Genomic DNA, 19,454 nt, shown 5'->3' with positions numbered 1-19,454 from the left:
TTCCAATCACCTGTTGTATTTGCTAGCAAATTCCCCGGCGCATGGATTTCTCTAATGAGAAATACACTGATAGAGAAAATAAAATCTAAATGTATACCACATTTGTCAAAAATAACATTTCTCGTATCGAATCAAAATACAGCATTTTAACATAAAGTGTAATTATTCGAAAAATACTTTTTTGTTTGTCTTGACTCGATCCTTTCAGAGTTGATGCAATTTCCTCATGTTTTTGTAATTGTTTCCTTGGTTTGAATATTCTTAATCAATTTGATTTGAACACTACATGATTATAACTTTCTTCTTAATTTGGACAATTCAAACAGAACTTGGTGAAGTTTATCGTATTGTTAGCTTTTAACCACCCAAGCTATGACAGTAAAGAAACGGTCAATATAAATCAGATGGAAAGATGTGGATTCACATTATGGTTACCGTAAACACAAACAACAAAACACAAAACATAACAAAAGACACACCAATCTGAGAGTACTTATGGTAACTTAAAACTAGTGCGAATCACAACTGTGGCTAGTATTATATAACGTTTTTTACAATGGAAAATTACATCTTAGCGAACAAAGCGTTAAAAATATTTATCACAGATACATGCATAACATCTGGTACGCCAGGTGCGTGTTTCGTTTGTTCACAAGACCAATCAGTGGTATAAAACGAATTATAATAAAACAATAGTTAGTACGTATACCGATAGGACATATTAAAACTTGAAGTAACCTCTAAGAAGTAGTTTGTTTTAAGGACCTATACGTTCACAAATATTATAGCTCAACTTACGGTATGTAAATCCCACAACGACAAGACCACATAATACGAATTTGATATCGTTGGTAATAAGTTTCTGTAAGTAAAACTAAACTTAAAAACTAGAACTTAGAAAAAGTTGTTTTAAGTCAATAGTACAGTGGTAATAAAATCCAAAGCTAAAAAACTTACAATTAAAACACTTATTTTGTAATTAAAGTCAATGAAGTTGCTACTTACACGGGCACAACGAAATACATTAGGCATGCAATAAAGAAATTTAAAAGATGTCAAGGGGACATTTAAACTAATGGTTCAAAAATTAATCGACAAAGCAAAACAAGAAACAAGAAAACAACCATAAGTAAACATAACAAAACATAAATAACGGAACAAGACTGCGCAATACGAATCCCAACATAAGAAATTGCTGAAAGCAAAAAAAAACGTCTTACAAAGGACAATTTACACCATGAAACGAAATATCGTCTCTTTTGTAATAAAATTTAGTTCAGTGTTTCTTTTGTCAAAAACAGAAATAATCCAATCAAGAAAAAACAGGTTCGGTTAATCTTATGAGGTATATTTATATTCAGTTCCGTGGGTTGAATACATGCAGTATAGGTCGATACCAATTTGCCAAATGTATCTTGTCTTGAGATTCCAGTATCGACCCACAATTGTAATTCTGAACCCTTACTCTAGATTAACTCATTGGACCAAAACAGCATTCCTAAAACAGATAGTTTGTTTATATGTATGAACCTTGCCCAAACATAGATTGAAATAAGACGAATTCAGTCCATATATAGCAGATTTGTTCCAGACATCATTTAGGAAAATCTCTTGTGTATATTTATTGTAAGTGCCGTATATGTGACATGTATATAACTACGTTTCATGAATTCAAATAATTATTTAATTTGTTAAGTACCAATCAGTCATAAATTGTAATTCAATATGCGCAAAGGGATAGCGCTTCTACAAGATTAAATATTGAAATTTAGTCAATAGTGGTGGACGCATAAACAGTGGAATACAAAGCTGAGGTTCTTCGGAAAACTCAAGCAAATATTTCAGAAAATAAATCATTTTACTGAGTAAAATGTAATGCTATTAAAATGTACTGACTTCACAGAAGGTTAAGTTTGAGTTTTTGTCTATAAACATGAAAGTTTTGATTACACATTTTTACTTCTTAGAGGGAATAGCCCAAACAATTGTTTTGTTATACGAATATCTTGTTGGTTAAAAGGGGTGATTTTCAATTTATTTTTTTCTCAATCTCAACTCACGTTTTGCAAATATTGATGATATTTCTGAGTTATCACATAAGTACTGAGTCTAGACTAATGCAATTCACTTTATCTAACAAATATCAAGCAGCTGGGCAAAAAAGTCAGACATTGTACCATTTTAATTGTTTTATATAGTTTGCGTTCAAATGATTGATCGTCGGCAATGACAAAATCAAATTATTTGAATATTAAACATAGCAAGGCCGTTAAATATTTTGAATCTTAACAAATAAAGGATATACTTTAAACTGTCTCAAAATATGAAAAAAAAACATTCCATATTATAATCCTTACAGCTAAAATTAAGTGAGGCGTAAAATATCTTATACCGGAAAAGTAAAATCATAAAAATACTGAACTTAGAGGAAAATAATTCGGAAAGTCCATAATCACATGGCAAAATCAAATAACAAACGCATCAAAAACGAATGGACAAGAACTGTCATATTCCTGACTTGGTACAGGCATTTTCAAATGTAGAAAATGGTGGATTAAAGTGATTATCAGTATAAGGTAAGAGTAAAATACAAATATTTTCTGTTTTCAACTTGGCCGAAAAATATTTCAGGACAGTAGTTTATTACTGTGTAAATCTCGGAATTCGCAAAGTGTGAACATGCAAGTTTCTCGTTTCTCGTTTATATATAGATATAACCATTGGTTTCTCCGTTTGAATGAGTTTATGAAAGTCATTTGGGGCCCTTTATAGGTTACTGTTTTGTGAGATACTCTGTGTTGAAGACCGTACTTTGACCTATAATGGTATTTATTTTACAAATATGACTTGGATTGAAAATTGTCTCATTTGGCTTTATACCACATTTTCTTATATCTATGAGCATAACGAATTAGTTTAACTCCTCATAGATACCGGAACTATGTGTGCGTATAATCTGCAAAAGTCTAACCACAAACATCATGTTTGTCATAAATCTTAGTTTGTAGACGTTTACCTGTCTCAATATAGAGGGAAGGAACAAGATATGAAGCAGACAATCGACTTTCGATAGTTTCCTTAATTCCTAATTTACAGAGATATAAGACATCAGCTTTATATTCACTCATCATAAATAGTGATATTACGTGCCAGATCATCATCAATATATGTTTGTTCGTAACTAAGAAAGTTTTATATGACTTTAGCCTCAACACTAACCCTTTCGAAAACCAACTGTCTGTTGAAATATCGATTCACAAAGCTAAAATGAAGTCGATCAAAACGTGGAGCATTTAATTATATCATCTTTTTTCCCATTTTGACGAAAAGGTATGTAAAAATGAGACGATACAGTCGATTTTCCATTTTAACATAAGGATAGTAGTAATAAGCATTGAAAAAAGTGTTGTTATAAAGCTTCAAAATTGTGATGATTGACAATTTTGAAATTGTTAGGTTAGAGTTGTTAACATTCCACAGCTGTATGCAATATTTTTGAATGCTATCTTATACACATACTGTATACAGAATTATGGGTTTTTTTATTCAGTTTTAACCAAGTTGAGGAAGTTTTTAGAGTCTTAATTTTTATAGTTGATTTCATGTTGTATGCTTTTAAATATTTTTTGGTCTATTTTTAATTTTGTAGTTTCGTGTATGTACGAACTTGTGTATGTTTGTTTTTACATGTAAATCGCTTAGAGTAATTGTAGTGTTATATAATGCGCTATCAAAATGTCTTGTTATAATAATAATGATAATAACAAAACTTTAGAAAGAGGTTAACTCAAAGATCGTGACAACTTTGCTATGTTGAGCTTTTATAAGCAGCATGTATCAGCAGGGAGATGTCACCAGTATTACACATGATTATGTATTCGTGTAAGGGTTTGTTTGATCGTGATAGAATAACATATTCAATAATACAGAAATATAGTTGATATTTTAATTCTTGGATAATTTATTCTTTAGGTAAATTAATCATAGGCATTCATCTTGAAATGAAGTAAAACATAATAGACACCATACCTTTTTCTACGCATTCTAAATTGCTTTGATGGAACTTCATTGACAACGTCTTTATAATACCCACTGTTATATGACGTCAGATAAATGCAATTGTCAGATTTATTTCACATGTGAATTTAGCTCATTGGGAAATCACGGTTATTCATTGCAACCAATGTAATTATATCAATTAATAATTTACATTATCGCTGTTTACGAAATTTTCCTTTGATCTTATTGACTGATTGTTTCCTTTCTCGGCACAGTAGAGTGATATGAAAAATTATCGCTAGAAACTAAGGGCACATGTGCCTGTTGTCAATGAAATTAACAAGTCTTCATAAGTAAAATAACGATAAACAGCTTGTCGTATTTCGTTATAAAGCTTTGTTACTAACCGTTTTTACATTTATTTTCGAACAAAAAACACATAAAACATCTGAAACAGATATCGGTACCTATTTCAAAATTCAATGAAATGGTGACAACAGTAGTATACCCGTGATTAAAAATCGATAAAGAAAAAAACAAATCCGAGTTACAAACCAAAATCGAGATAAATACATCAACTTTAAAAGGAAAACATAGGAACAACAGGAACACCGAAGTGCGACAAAACCAACGCCAAAACACTTAGCAACGACTGCCATAATTATAATTTTGTACTAGACATTTTTTCAGAAAACACGTTGGGTTGAATCTGGTTTAATAGGATGACAAAGGTCCCGCTTCTAATGGCAATATTAAAATATAATTTCACTTAAACACTTCATGACAGAAATACAGCACAAAGAAACGAAAGAACATTATAGTCGACACAACATGCAAACCGCAGAACAACATCATGATAATTCTTTAAACAAACAACACCAAAGGATATCAAAAATAGTGACGTGTTTACGCAATGTCGAACTTCATACAATTTCTTTTTTACAATATTGGTCCAAAAAACAATTCCTGACACGGTAAGGCAATATGATAATTTCTTGGAAATACAAACGATAAGACACAACAGATTATCAACAGAAACCTGAACAGAATCATCAAAATGAATCCATGAATGTTGGATGTACAAAACACTGAGACACGACACTATCAATGCACATTCACATTCAATATAACAGTTTTACTCGGAAATATGACAATGATGGTATTAAAAGCCATTTTCCTAGTTAAACAAACGATACGACATAACACATTTTCAACGGTTACGATGACAAAAACATTTCAGATAAAACACATGAGTGTTGGATGTGCGAATAGTACTTTCGGTATAACAGTCATATTTGAGAAAAGGTCACGTTTTTAGTACTTTCGGCAGAAATACGACAAAAATGTAAAACCACAATCTAAGATGTGGCTAAAATGGCATTACTCAGTTTTTATGGTGTCTATTAACATTTATGGAGTGTCATTTGTAATCTTTCCTTCTCATAACTACTGGAGCAGTTTCTGCGTAAGGAGCAAACTCCTGTATATTGAGTCAGTATAATGTGAAAATGCACGAGCATAACATATCAATTGAAATATGTACACACCATACGACGGAGGCTACGTAACTGCAGAAAAATGGGAAATTGATAATTGGAAAGTTGAAATCATCCCTTGTGTCATAGATTTGTATGCGAAGACATCCATCTGTATCAATTTTGAGGAAGAGATCAAGGTATAAAGTAGTCCTTCTCCTATGAGAATAATTCTTAATTTCAAATTCATGTGGATATATCAGATGCAGGGACTGACTGAAATATGAGTTATTCAGCGATAGGACATCATCAATATATCTGAAAGTGAAATAAAGGAATTTGCAAGGTGCTTGTTCTCTTTGTCTATAAGAAGGTTCTGAATGAATTCTGCTTCGTACGAGTACAAAAACAAATCGATCAGAAGGGATTCACAGTAAGTACCCTTTGGAATAACGACTGTCTGTATGTTGACGTAAAATTTTTAAATGGAAACACAAGCATTACAATATATTGATGGTGCTAATTGGTGCCTTGTGCGAGTTATAAGTTGTTGGTATACTAGCGCCATCCAATATATTGCTTACGGCATGTAAAAATCCAGTGATATACATTAGGAATTCGCATGGGATTCTTTTGAAGGCAAATAGAACATATCCATATCAACTGCACACCGTTCCATGGTTCATATAAACCCGATGCTTTCTTTACTTGAAAGATATTCGGTTTCTGTATGTATATTTTTATTTTCCCTATTTATTTTTTTAAATATGCAGCAAATATTTTAAAACATTTGTTTTTAAATTTTAGTACACAAAGGTTTTTACGAATTCTTTCGTTCAACATATGAATATGATCCATTATGAATGTATTTGCATGTTTAAAATAAAATAGTGAATTAGAACATTTCTTAAAAAACGGTTCATGTTTTACAATTACTTTAAGTCAGAAGAGTTGCCAGTGTTATGTGGAAAAACAAACTATTGATTGTGTCACCTTTATCATTTGAAGAGTAACTTTTTTATCGTTCTCGCGTCATCGGATTTTTCAATGATATGGTTTCTTATATTTAAATGTCGTTGGGAAAGATGCGCTTAACATAATGTCACTTAACGTTGAATTATTAAGTCAAATATGACATCATCTGTATAGTGAACTTTAAGTGTAAGCTCAATGATACTATAAACTATTTTTGTTCGTCCCGAATACCTCGTGTAAATTCAACTTGTATACATAGAGAACACGAAGGTAGGAATGTCAATTGATTGTTGAAAACGTTAACAAAATTTATTGTGAATAATAGTAATAATACAAAATCTAGAAGATTTCAGATACATAGACATTTTATTTAATAAGAGGTTTTTTTTAAGAATGATTAATCGCTTTCTGTAACATGATATTTGTACCTTGTCTATTCTTTCTGATGAAATAAAATGTGGAAAATGTTTCGGTCTTTCTTTATAGTAGCCCAATGTTGAACTGTACTGTTAATTTGATCTGAACAGCTTTAAAAAAACTGAACAGTAAGGTACCACCATTGAGATATTACCTCCGTCAATTTCCACACCATCGATGTTTTCGACTTTCGAAAAAAAAACTAATTACAGTCCTTGCGGTCATAAAACTTTCGAGTCGGTTTTTTGTACTCGAAACAAGAAAGCGACCAATCAAAATTTTGGATTTCATGTTTCGAGCACGATTTTTGTGCTCCAAGCACTGAGCAAAGTTTTATGACTTCAACCCCAGATGCATGGCTAGTATGTAAACTTTTAGTTAGACCGAGACCCCTTTGTGATGCTGTCATTATTTTTTGCATAATAAGCGCAAGATTCAATTTCTTTGTAGACATAGATGAAAGAAATTATTCGTAAATCTGATACTGAATCTCATATCAGGAGCACACAAACACATGTATATATAAAAATATATATTCGTCTGTATCTAATTTTTGTCAACATTTGCCCTTTGTTTCATTTCTCCTCTATTTAAGAATTAATTAATCTTTGAAATTGCATATGACATTAATTAATGCAATCAGAATTTATCTTAGAAGTTGTTCTATGTTAAGATTAAGAAATAATATAATCACTTGTGCGGGGCTCCTTTTGGATAAAACCCAAGAATTGAAAAGAGTTCAGATTTGCATTTTGTAAACTAATCCGAAGTCGTTATTTTCCACTAATTTACGATGGTTTCATCATCGCCATTGGGAGATATCGCTCACGTTGAGGGCCTGATTTATTCAGGTTATGTATCAAAATATATGATGTATTACGTACGTTTAAAAAACCTCAAAAAGATATAACTGAATTATTAATATTCATGTCTGCTGTAAATTATTACTATATTTTCGCTTCCATTCATCAATTGCAATATTCATTTGATGATTAAATTTGATTCAAGTATTGTTCGGAACACAGCATGCCAGTTTATGACAAATTTCAGCCGAAATAAACACAGTGTGCTGCTTTTAATACTTTACCTCGCCTACATCGTCATTCTGTCATTATGTATTAACAGATACCCTCAAAAGCCTCTTTGTTAGCAATAGTGGAAAAAACTCTTACAAATGCACAATACCAATAAAGGTAATTAAAATATAGGCAATTAATTATTTATTATCAGTGACTAGTTTAACAGTTCATTAGCGGGGGAGTATATGAATTAGATTTATTGCTTTGTTACCAATATTGATCAAACATTCTTTTTCTAATACTTAAGTTGTAAATTTCCTGATATTGATGGAATTGCTGCATAAACAATCATAAAAAAACATGTTTTTTTTTATAGATATATGTAAACACAAACGTTAATATATCGTAGTTCTAAGTTGATATATAAAACTTTCGTTTACATAAATGTCTTTTTTGATACATTTGAAAGTAATTCAAGAAACTCCTTTCAAATGCGTGCATTTGGACATTTGTATAATCAGTTAATCTTGTGAAAGATCCCCCCCCCCCTGAAACGGCCATTTCTATTGGTATGTTTACGATATATTTTACTTTTCAATTACCGTGATATACAAAGAACAGTAAATCTAACCTTTACCTTTTCAATACAATTCCCTTTCATAGTTTTATTGTTTTATCTTGAGATTCAGTCAATGGTTCGTATGTAGAACTATAGATATAAGGAGTAAATGTCATAAGACTCATCCTTGTTGAATGTATTTCCTGGTTCAGAAAATACATTTCTAATAATGCACACATTCATGGCTTCATACCTGGAATGCTGATTCTTTTTATGTTATAGAATACATAGTTTGTCTGCTAGGTGTAATTTTATAAGCTATTATTTACTTTATGCTTCCGATTAGCTTTGTTCAAGATAAAAATACGGTAAAAAAAAGTCTCCAATTTTTTATACCGGAAGCAAGATAGCAATGTCATAGCAAAAGGGATAATATCCTGTATTCCAAATGGAGAAAAATGACAGGAATAATAAGTTTTTATGCACTCGAAGTACAAACATTATATACTTACAAGCCACAAAACAATTCCATCACGAGATGGTTGGCCGTTATAGAATATCCATTTGTTCCTTATGTCGTAACTAAAATCCTGTTCCCTTTTCAAGAATGTGACTTACCAAATTAGACTATCTACCGGGTTTGTAATCTCATGAGCAACACGACGGGTGCCACATGTGGAGCAGGGTCTACTTATCCTTCCGTAGCACCTGAGATCCCCCGATGTTTTGGTGGGGTGTGTGTTGTTTAGTCTCAGGTTATCTATGTTGTGTCTTGTGTACTAATATTTGTCTGTTTGTCTTGTTCTTTTTAAGCCATGGCGTCGTCAGTTTATTTTCGATCTATGAGTTTGACTGTCCCTCTGGTATCTTTAGCCCCTATTTTGTAATATAATTGCAAGCACAGCTGTATCAACGACAAAAAACGCATTATGATATTAATGTAAGATGATATTGTCATTAGTGACAATGAGACAAGTCTCCTTCAAAGTACATATTAAGGACTGATACATACACCTGGTAAAATATATTGCAATACGTTTTGCCAGGTGTATATTAGTTTAAGTACATGGTGGAAGTGTAAAAGTGCATGGATGTTTAACCTAATTCCGAAAAACATAAAGGGATTGCATAAAATCTCTAGCCAGAAAAAGACTTCATGTACTCCTTGAACCTTGGATTAATTGTTATCCCTTATTTTGATTATTTACTATAAAAGAGCGGCAAAATTTAAACTCAAAAGTCGTAAGCAATCTCACAACGCCAAGGTTAACAAAAGGAATTTACCAATAGACAAACAGACAAACAATAGTATATAAGCCATAATATAGATATATTGCTATTGACTAAGAAACACGAACCCCATGATAAACTATGGATGATTGAACTCAGGTGCTTCGGAAAAGTAAGCAGATAACTTGAAAGGTATCATCTTTAATTTCAATTGGTTCTTATTAAAAGTTAAATTGCCACAATTTTATTACATATTTTGTATACATGGAAATGGTAAGCTGTTCTCGTTTTAAATTGAAAATAAACTTCTTGCCTTTTGATAAAAGTTATGTTATTATCAAAGAGGGACAGTCAAACTCATAAATCGAAAATAAACTGACAACGCCATGGCTAAAAATGAAAAAGACAAACAGACAAACAATAGTACACATGACACAACATAGAAAACTAAAGAAAAAACAACACGAACCCTAAAATGTATGCAAGAAAACCGTTTTCAATTTTATGCAAATAATATAAACAATTATTCGATTAGAATTCTGTCACATTTTTACATGATCAAAATCAATATAATTTGCATTTTATTTAAAGTGAAATTAAGATACACTATGTATCTTCTATCCCATGATATATCAAATTATCAAAAGGTGTCTAAAAAAACATATTTCTAAAAGATAAAACACAATTTAAGTCTACTTATAAATTTACAAATTATTAAGACACTAAAGTTTCAACTCTCTGGCTAAGTAACCTAAAATGGATTTGGTTTTTATTGTTTAGCACCTTTTTGGTTATATATTTCTCCAACTCATTCGATTCTTAAATATGTCGGATTGTTCATATTCGGCTATCAGTGTTCTCTTGAAGTTGAATTCAGAAAATTTCTTTGGACCCATACGTCTCTAAAGTGTTTTTTTTATTTTTTGAGTTAATTTAATTATTTTGAGTTAACTGAAAGAAATTTATTTTTTTTTTCATTTTTCAGAAATGAAGTAGAAATAGAATTGCAAAATATCCTTTTCTGTGCTTTATGTCAACAACGGTTTTATCATATCAGTATTGTATAGCACAAATTGATAAGAGTCGGTTGACAGTGTGTCAACTAAAACTATAATAATTTAAGTTATCCTAAATAACCTTACTTTACGGAAAAGGTGAGAGAAAAAAGGGAGCCCGCAAAATGTTAATGCAGTTGTTGGCTGTAAAAGATCATTACATATAAATATTTAACATCTGTAATAAAAGTTTTACATGTGGTAACGTAGGCGGTATCGATAAATATTTTATAACCATATCGATGGGGAATATTCGGTTGAAAAAAGATAGTGTAATTTATTCTTCACATCATATTAATAGAATTCAAATGCGCAGGTTTCCTGCCAGCATTTGATTTATTGATAGCTAATGTATTGCGGGCTTGTTTTTGTTGTAGTTTTTTTTCGAATTAACAACAGTATCAATTTATTTCGTATGAAGCGCTTTTCTGATAGGCTCATACACAAAAAAAGTGAAATCAAAGTGATTTTAACTAGATAAACACGATTAAGGTTATTGGATAAAAAGGCGCTTGGAAAAACGACAAATCTTTTTTTCGGTTACCTTTGCCTAAGTGAGTTAGAATCCTAGTTATTTCTAATTCGTCAATGAGAATTTATATGCACATTTTGTTATAAGTCAGTACCGATACCACACCTACTGAGCTGATGAAACCTTCGGGGACTTACAGTATTGATTCATAGTTATCATGTTAAAGAGGTGAGACTGGAATAAGATTGTATCACTTAACCTTAATATGAATATGTTTCACTCCGTGAATTCGATGAAAGTAAAGTTTTGTGATAAAAAAAGGCCTTAAATATAACACTTACGCCAGATATTGTTCTGGTGACAAAAACTGATATATAAAAGATCAGCTTTAGATCAAAAGACAAGCCTAACATTATCGTCTTCAAACAGATTTCAAATGAGATATCCTCATCAATCAATTCAAGAATTCAAATGTTTACAATTATAATTTTTTAGATCTTTATTTGAAGACAGAATTTTTTGTTTAAAATCTTATTGAACTTGGAATCATTTATTGAGTTAAAGCTTTGTTTATCCTTTACTTTTAGTTCTATAAAAAGTAAACCAGTCGTAAAGATGAATTGACTTTAGAGGTCATGTTTGTAATCCGAGATACATAAAATAATCCTAAATATTTAAGTCGTTTAGATCAATGTTCTTGTTTCCCTTTTTATTTATGTTTTTTTTTTAACTGAACGCCTTCACATCTCGAAATGTGATCGTTAATGGCAACATATTAAGTGTTTATTTTCATGAATGGTCAGTATTATACAAATGTAGTTTTAAAAATGTACTTTGATAATTAATTATTCATTGGGGTAACGGAGCGTATGTCTGAAGTGAAAACCCACAAATAAAACTCATTTATCTTAAGAACTATCATGTATATGGTTTAATGTATAAATAACCTGTATTATAGGGTGGTTAAATTATTTCAATTAAACTTCAATAATATGTTTGATGACCTTTTAAATGATGGTAGACGTTTTCCTGCGGATATTTTTATTGACCTGTGACATTTTCATTCACCAAGTAACTAACTTTAAACAACATTTCCGAAAAGTATAGAAGTCCTGTCTTTGAATTTAGTACAATGAAACCCACATGATATTAACTGATTTGAATTTTATTATTCAAATAGACATGACCGAAATAGCCTCACGTTACTTGCACATAGCTTTTAACATTCCGTACGTTGCATCTGGATAAGTACCGAATGGAAAATATGTACTGAAGGTTTCCAAGGACAGTTAATAAACTCAGCAAAAAAAGCACATTTTGTATTAAAAAAAATATTCACCATGTTGTCCTTTTGTCATTAGATAAAATCGTGGACGTTAAATAAAACAAACACACAGATATATAATTTATATTGTGTCCTAGAGAACATTGTACATCCTGGAAATTAAAACGAAATCTTGGAACATATCATATATCATCTGTGAAACGGATATTCCATAACGGCAAACCATCTCGAGATGGAAATGTTTTGTGACTTGAACAATATAATTGTGATTTGTTTTAATTTGTCTTAGTGAATTAAATGCAACAGTAGTATGACGCTATTCCAAAGTCATAAATCGATTGAGAGAATATAAACCAGGGTTACAAACTAAATCAGAGGGAAACACATCTACTATATAAAAAAAAAACGTAATGCATTTAACAGATATACTACCATTATTCAAGTATTATACCTACCTATTAATAACATAATGAAAAAGTAAAAATGACCACTAGGTCAATTCAAAAAAGAGAAGTTGTAAACACGGTCAAAATCAAACGTAGGACTTGAGTATCATCTTAGATTTATAGAGTTCAGATTATCTTTCGATTGTTAAAAAAGAACGTAAGCTTATAAAAAGGAATCTTAAAAAATAAAATTTGTCGAGAAATAAAGCTTGTTAAATTGCAAAGTTGAATGCGTTTTGAATAGCACAATGTGATTTTAACCAAATCTGAAATCTCTGAACATAATTGTTAAGATTATTAAACATTTTGCAATCGACTTTCTTCGGATGAATTGTATATAGAGTAATAACAATGAATACTGCGGAACTGTTTAGTTTCTTTTCGGGCAATATTTATCAACACAAGTAATAACGACTACTGAACACTCTGAAAATGACGGAATGACGTGAAGAATGCAACAAGGGAAAAAGTCATAAATATGATACGTAAAGACGAAACCATGATTAAAAAAAGGCAACGCAAAGACAAATCTAAATACAGAAAACTGAAGAATAAGTAGCACGAACCCTATCAAACAATTAATTTAACAGTAGGTTTACCAGCTACAGATAATCGTTTCAGTTCGAAATTTATGTTGCAAGTGTTACTAGTTATTACTAACGAAAGGTGAAATCGTTAAGACAGATAAGTTTAAAGAGCAGCCAGACTTGTAAGCAAAACCATGCAGGATATCAGAAGAATAAATGGTTTTGATTTTGCATATTGATAGTTACACTATGTACATGCAGTATCTCTTCTAAATAAACTCATCATATATAAATGCAACAGTAGTATACCGCTGCACAGTCATACATCGATTGAGAGAAATAAAAATCCGGGTTACAAACTAAAATTAAGGTAAACACGCCAACTAAAAGAAGAAAACAACGAAACAACAGAAACAACAGAAACACTGAAGTGTAACAAAAAAACAAAATGACAATGCAACACACACAGAAACAAACAATAAGATAACAACTGCCATTTTCCTGACTAAGTACAGGACTGTGCCAGGATTAAATTTATGTACGCCAAACGCACATTTCGTCTAAAGATGATATTATTCCTAATAATCAAGCATCTTTCTTACATTTAAGTTTTCTATCAAACATAGTATAAATATTTACTGGTATAGCTGAAAACTGAACGCTTAATCAATAGCATTACAGAAATTTTAATTGTATTTGCACTTTTTCATTAACAATTAATATATAAAAACACGAAAGTACTAATTATCAATGAGTAAATATGTAAGAAAGTGTCAAGGAGCACTCAAAAGATATGTCTAAAAAGCAGGTAACACCATTGCTAATAATGCTTACAACACCAATGGCTCATATTGAACTTAGTGCTTTGGAAAGGTCTTCAGTCCCAGAAACCCGTAAGACACTAGCCGTGTTACATTAATAATTTTTGTGAATTCGGGTAGAACTGTATTTTCGTTAATATATGATTTCGTGAGTTTGCAAAAAGTCTGCATACATGACCATAGACAATGTGTTCATCGTTGAAGATTCAAAATCACGGTTTATCTCTACATACGAAATCCTTGGATAATCTTAAAAAGCGAATTTGTAAACAGAATAAATAAATATCTTTAATCCTTTTGACAATTAGGTTGTGTCTTTAATACTCAAGCATGCCTGTTTCCAGTTTCAATTGTCCTGTTTCAATTATACGAATTTATGTATTACTCGACATTTTATGGAACTTAAAAAGTCTGTAGCAGTAACCAGACATCTTGTATTATAAACAGTTTTTGGTCTTCCTCGTTACTAGATAATATACTATTAACATGAACTTGTGTTTATCTTAGAGACCTCCTAGAAATATCTCCTTACGGAGATGGAAGAGTCTGAGCTAATTACCCTTAATCAATGCGGAGAATGTTGATGAGACTTTTAAAGTTAAACTATTATTACTTCGGCCGTGTTTTTATAATTGTTTTGTCATTAATAATCCGATTTCTTCTTAGTTTACTATTTGCTCAATATGATGATCTTATAATTACAATTAATTTTAATTGAAAGTCGTTACACATCTACTTAATATTAATGATGCATGATAATTATGTTGTCAAAACATTGTGTCACTGTTTACTTAGGCTATGAATAAATATAGATACGTTGATTTGTCAAAGTTTTTTCTGTATGTTCTGAAGGAGATATTAATTTTCATTCATATATACCGGTTGTGGTACTATTTGTGGGATACAAAAGGGTTCCGCAGAAAGTTAAGATATGACTTATTTTACCCCTTAAAATGGCAAATCATGTGAATGCTATCAAATTAATTTAAGTTCTGGTTATAAAATGAGTACACCTTAGAAACGTTTGTTTTAAATTTCTTGTGACGTCATAAACATCTTGAAATCGAACAATAAATCATCGTTGTATTACGAAGTTTTGTCGTTTTAATTTTTTTGTGAATTTCTTTTTTCTGCAAATAAACAGAGCGTCTTTTACGATTTTATGATATTTAGTAACGAGAGCTTATACACCATAAAATTGAGAATGGAAATGGGGAATGTGCCAAAGAGACAACAACCCGACCATAGAAAAAAACAACAGCAGAAGGTCACCAACAGGTCTTCAATGTAGCGAGAAATTTCCGCACCCGGAGGCGTCCTTCAGCTGGCCCCTAAACAAATATATACTAGTTCAGTGATAATGAACACCATACTAATTTCCAAATTGTACACAAGAAACTAAAATTAAAATAATACAAGACTAACAAAGGCCAGAGGCTCCTGACTTGGGACAGGCGCAAAAATGCGGCGGGGTTAAACATGTTTGTGAGATCTCAACCCTCCCCCTATACCTCTAGCCAATGTAGAAAAGTAAACGCATAACAATACGCACATTAAAATTCAGTCCAAGAGATGTCCGAGTCTGATGTCATAAGATGTAACCAAAGAAAATAAACAAAATGACAATGATACATAAATAACAGTCATCTAGCAGTTAACTGACATGCCAGCTCCAGACTTTAATTAAACTGACTGAAAGATTATGATTTCATCATATGAACATCAGGCACAATCCTTCCCGTTAGGGGTTTAGTATCATACCATCATAACATATATGAGAAGAACATAACCCGTGTCATGCCAACAACTGGTTTTTGAATAAATGTGTTTAGTTCCGATGCAAAGACCCTATAAGTGAATCAATATTAACGCCAAAATATCTTTAATGACCTGACAACAGTATCGTAACTATATCCCTTCTTAATAAGTCTTTTCAAAGGTTTTGTTAGTTTTTGAGGTGAATACTGACACCTTTGTGCTTTATAAAGAATATTTCCATAAAAAATTGGATGTGAAATACCTGACCGTATAAGAAGTCTGCATTTTGAGCTATATTTACGAATTTTTTAATATTAAGGTGAGGTGGTATGATTGCCAATAAGACAGTCTACACAAACCAAAAGACAAATATTTGTAAAATTCCATCTAACTTCACTTTAGACATACTTCTTAGTTGCTTAATATTGATGAAGACAAGTGCTTCCGTTAAAATATTGCCTTTCAGTCGTACTTAAATTAGACTTATCAACGAGTTTGTTCCTTTTATGAGCAATTGAATGGGTATCATATGTCCACATTTGACATTTCTTATTCTTAATTACAATTCAAACTTATGTCATTTTGTTTTCCATGAAAATATTGTCATCTTTTGCCTTTTTCATTTCTATAAAAAAAAAACTTTCTTGTATATATTTCATATGCATATACTCCGCAAATGAAAAACAGAAATACTTAAGGAAGTTTCAAATGACATTACTATTGTCTGTTATTGAACTTTGAATAACTTTTCGGTCATATCGAGGTTATATTTATATTGGAACTGATACACTATATGTCACTATAAGAAGACAAATTACAACCTTCATTTCTAAATATAGAACGTATCATATCATTATATTGATGAATCGTGGAATATTCATGGCTACATGCGTCTATTGTATACGATCGAAATTGCATACAGTCCATGTTAACATTGTCATTTCAGGGCATTTTATAGCAGACTATGCGGTATTGGCTTTGCTCATTGTTGAAAGCCGTACGGTGACCGTATACTTGTTAATTTCTGTGTCATTCTGGTCTCTTGTAGATATTTGTTTTAATGGCAATCATACCATATCTTCTTTTTTATGTTAACAGTATTCAAATGTTTTTTATGTTATCAAAAAGTAATGATATGGTGCACTTACTCATGGTATAAAATTCTTACTCGTAAATATGAAAATTAATTGTACATGTATTGATTGTATTACTATTCTACATGTTGATATAACAGTTAGTTTTGAACATTTAGCCCTGTAATGCTCATGCCACCTTATTGCAAATTCAAAATGGTCCAAAGTGTATCACCAGTGCGGAGTAAAATTCAATTATGCTACTTATATGCATGGTAAACTACAAAGAAAGATAATAACAATGAATATGAGACCGCAGCATGCAACAAACACATCTGTTAAAAAATGTAGTAATAAAGTAACTCGTAGGTATGTGTACCTAGTGATCATTCTGCATTTTTTTTTATATCTTTGTTATCTGTCCTTTCTTAAATTACATGCATTTTTTACAGTTTCAATGATAGGCAATTTTTAAAACAAAGATATTGTATATATATATCCGAGTATATATCAAATTGCGTATAATTGTCATTTTATTTTTATATGTATCGTACTTTATTGTATTTTCTTGTTTCACTATACAATGTAATGACAAGAAAGGCAATACCCTTTCAGTGTAATCAAAACATAAAAGCCTTTGAATACCTGCAGAAAATTAAGCTTACAATGGTTCTTTATATATTAGCAATTCACTAACTGAGTTATAACTTTATGATTAAAATATATACCATGTCTCAATTATGATATATCATTAGTCCCAATCGATTCTGTATACGAGTATTATATTACAACCTGTAAATATATTGGGAGCTAATTTTATCACCTTTTATATCAATATCCGTGCAATATTAAACCCACAAGAGAAACATTTTCTCATTTGCGAATCAAACAAATGAAAGAATACAAAGACCGCTTCGAAGGTATGAAACCGTAAAAGTATCGCCAACGCATTACATGTATACCGGAACTGAATCCCGCTCATGCATTGTATATATGAAGCAACGGATCAGGAACAAGAAATTCTTTAAGAAAATTTTCAACTCAAAATATTTACGGAACTTACACTTACTTGTTTCAAAGAATGTATTTTAATTATAAAAAGGTAAGTGATATTTATACATACTTCTCGAAAATCTTTTAATGGCTTTATGAGTGAAAAAGCAGACAAAATGTTGGCTTATATTCGCTTTCAAAAAGTACTTCTTATTTTCTGAAGTTCATATATTTGTTTAATTGAACACGAATGTCTGTTATTTGGTAGAAACAATATACAACGATTCCCGTTGATTTTATTTTTTTTCATTATTATTTGGAAAATAAATTTTTACATATATATTCTTATTGAATATTTAAATAGCATCCTTTCGATCAGTTCATTACGTTTTAGAATATTTGCCTTGTAAGTTTAAATATGGTAATGATAATAAGAAAATCATAGCATTGTTATGAGGATTATAAGTTATTAATCGTAAGTCGCTTATATGTTACTACAAAATGCCAAAGAATGGTTAGGGATCATAAACCATGAGTTTAATGGAAAACGACAATTCAATCGCCAAAATTACAAGGCAAAGGGTTCATAACACATTCAACAAAAAGATGACGTCAAGTGCTTTATAAATTTCATGTTGCCACCTAAATTTTCATTTCCCTTCAACATTTTGTGAATGTTATAAGTTAATGCATACATCTGATTCAGTTTTTAACATTCTTATTGATAATACTCTATTTTTAAATTTAAATTTCAAAAAACAAAACACATCGTCATATGTCCATCATTTCCGTCTTACTAAAAATATTTAGGAATTACGATTGGATAGAAGTGAGGATTATTAGGTAAGTAGCAATCACACTTAAGATGACTATACATTTTCTATGATTATGTCTAACCCTTATTTCATGCACTCCAACCTTATATCTTTTATAATTCAACAAAGACTAATACGTTTGACTCAATTATACATTTAGTTTTATCGTGTAAAAAGACATTTATTATATAAATGACATTATTCATAGTCTACTATGACTTTTGTTTAAGATTTATGGTGTCGTCTGACAATCATTGATATGGTCGTAATTATAGATTAACTGTTTACAAAACTTGGCATGTTTGAAATACTAAGGCTTTTTCTACCTCAATAAAAGATTATCTTAGCTGTATTTAGAAAATCATGGAGGAATTGTTCGTCCTCGCTGCTCTTTAACTTCGTACCTTATTTTTCATTCGAGCGTCACTGATGAGTAATTTAAAGACAAAACGCGTATCTGGTGCAATTATAAAATTGCAATCCTAGTATCTATGATGACTTTATGTACAAGTCAACACACTTTAAATTTAATTGG

At 30.9% G+C, this 19,454-nt stretch overlaps 1 protein-coding gene across 2 annotated transcripts in view; it reads left to right on the top strand.

Moving 5' to 3' along the window:
• LOC139521075 (uncharacterized) overlaps positions 1-19,454 on the top strand; it is a 49,418-nt gene that overhangs the window by 10,843 nt on the left and 19,121 nt on the right. Inside the window, exon 1 of one of the 2 annotated variants that reach the window (XM_071314332.1) lies at positions 17,976-18,213. The exons of the other annotated variant lie outside the window; for it this stretch is intronic. The gene's annotated coding sequence lies outside the window, so the exon portion shown is untranslated. Of the gene's footprint in view, positions 1-17,975; positions 18,214-19,454 lie in introns of those variants that run through there. 2 annotated transcript variants of the gene reach the window in all.

Source organism: Mytilus edulis, chromosome 4 (genome assembly GCF_963676685.1).
Source record: "Mytilus edulis chromosome 4, xbMytEdul2.2, whole genome shotgun sequence".
NCBI lineage: Eukaryota > Metazoa > Mollusca > Bivalvia > Mytilida > Mytilidae > Mytilus > Mytilus edulis.
Note: the sequence above shows the minus strand (reverse complement) of the source record. Positions and strands in the feature narration are given on the sequence as shown.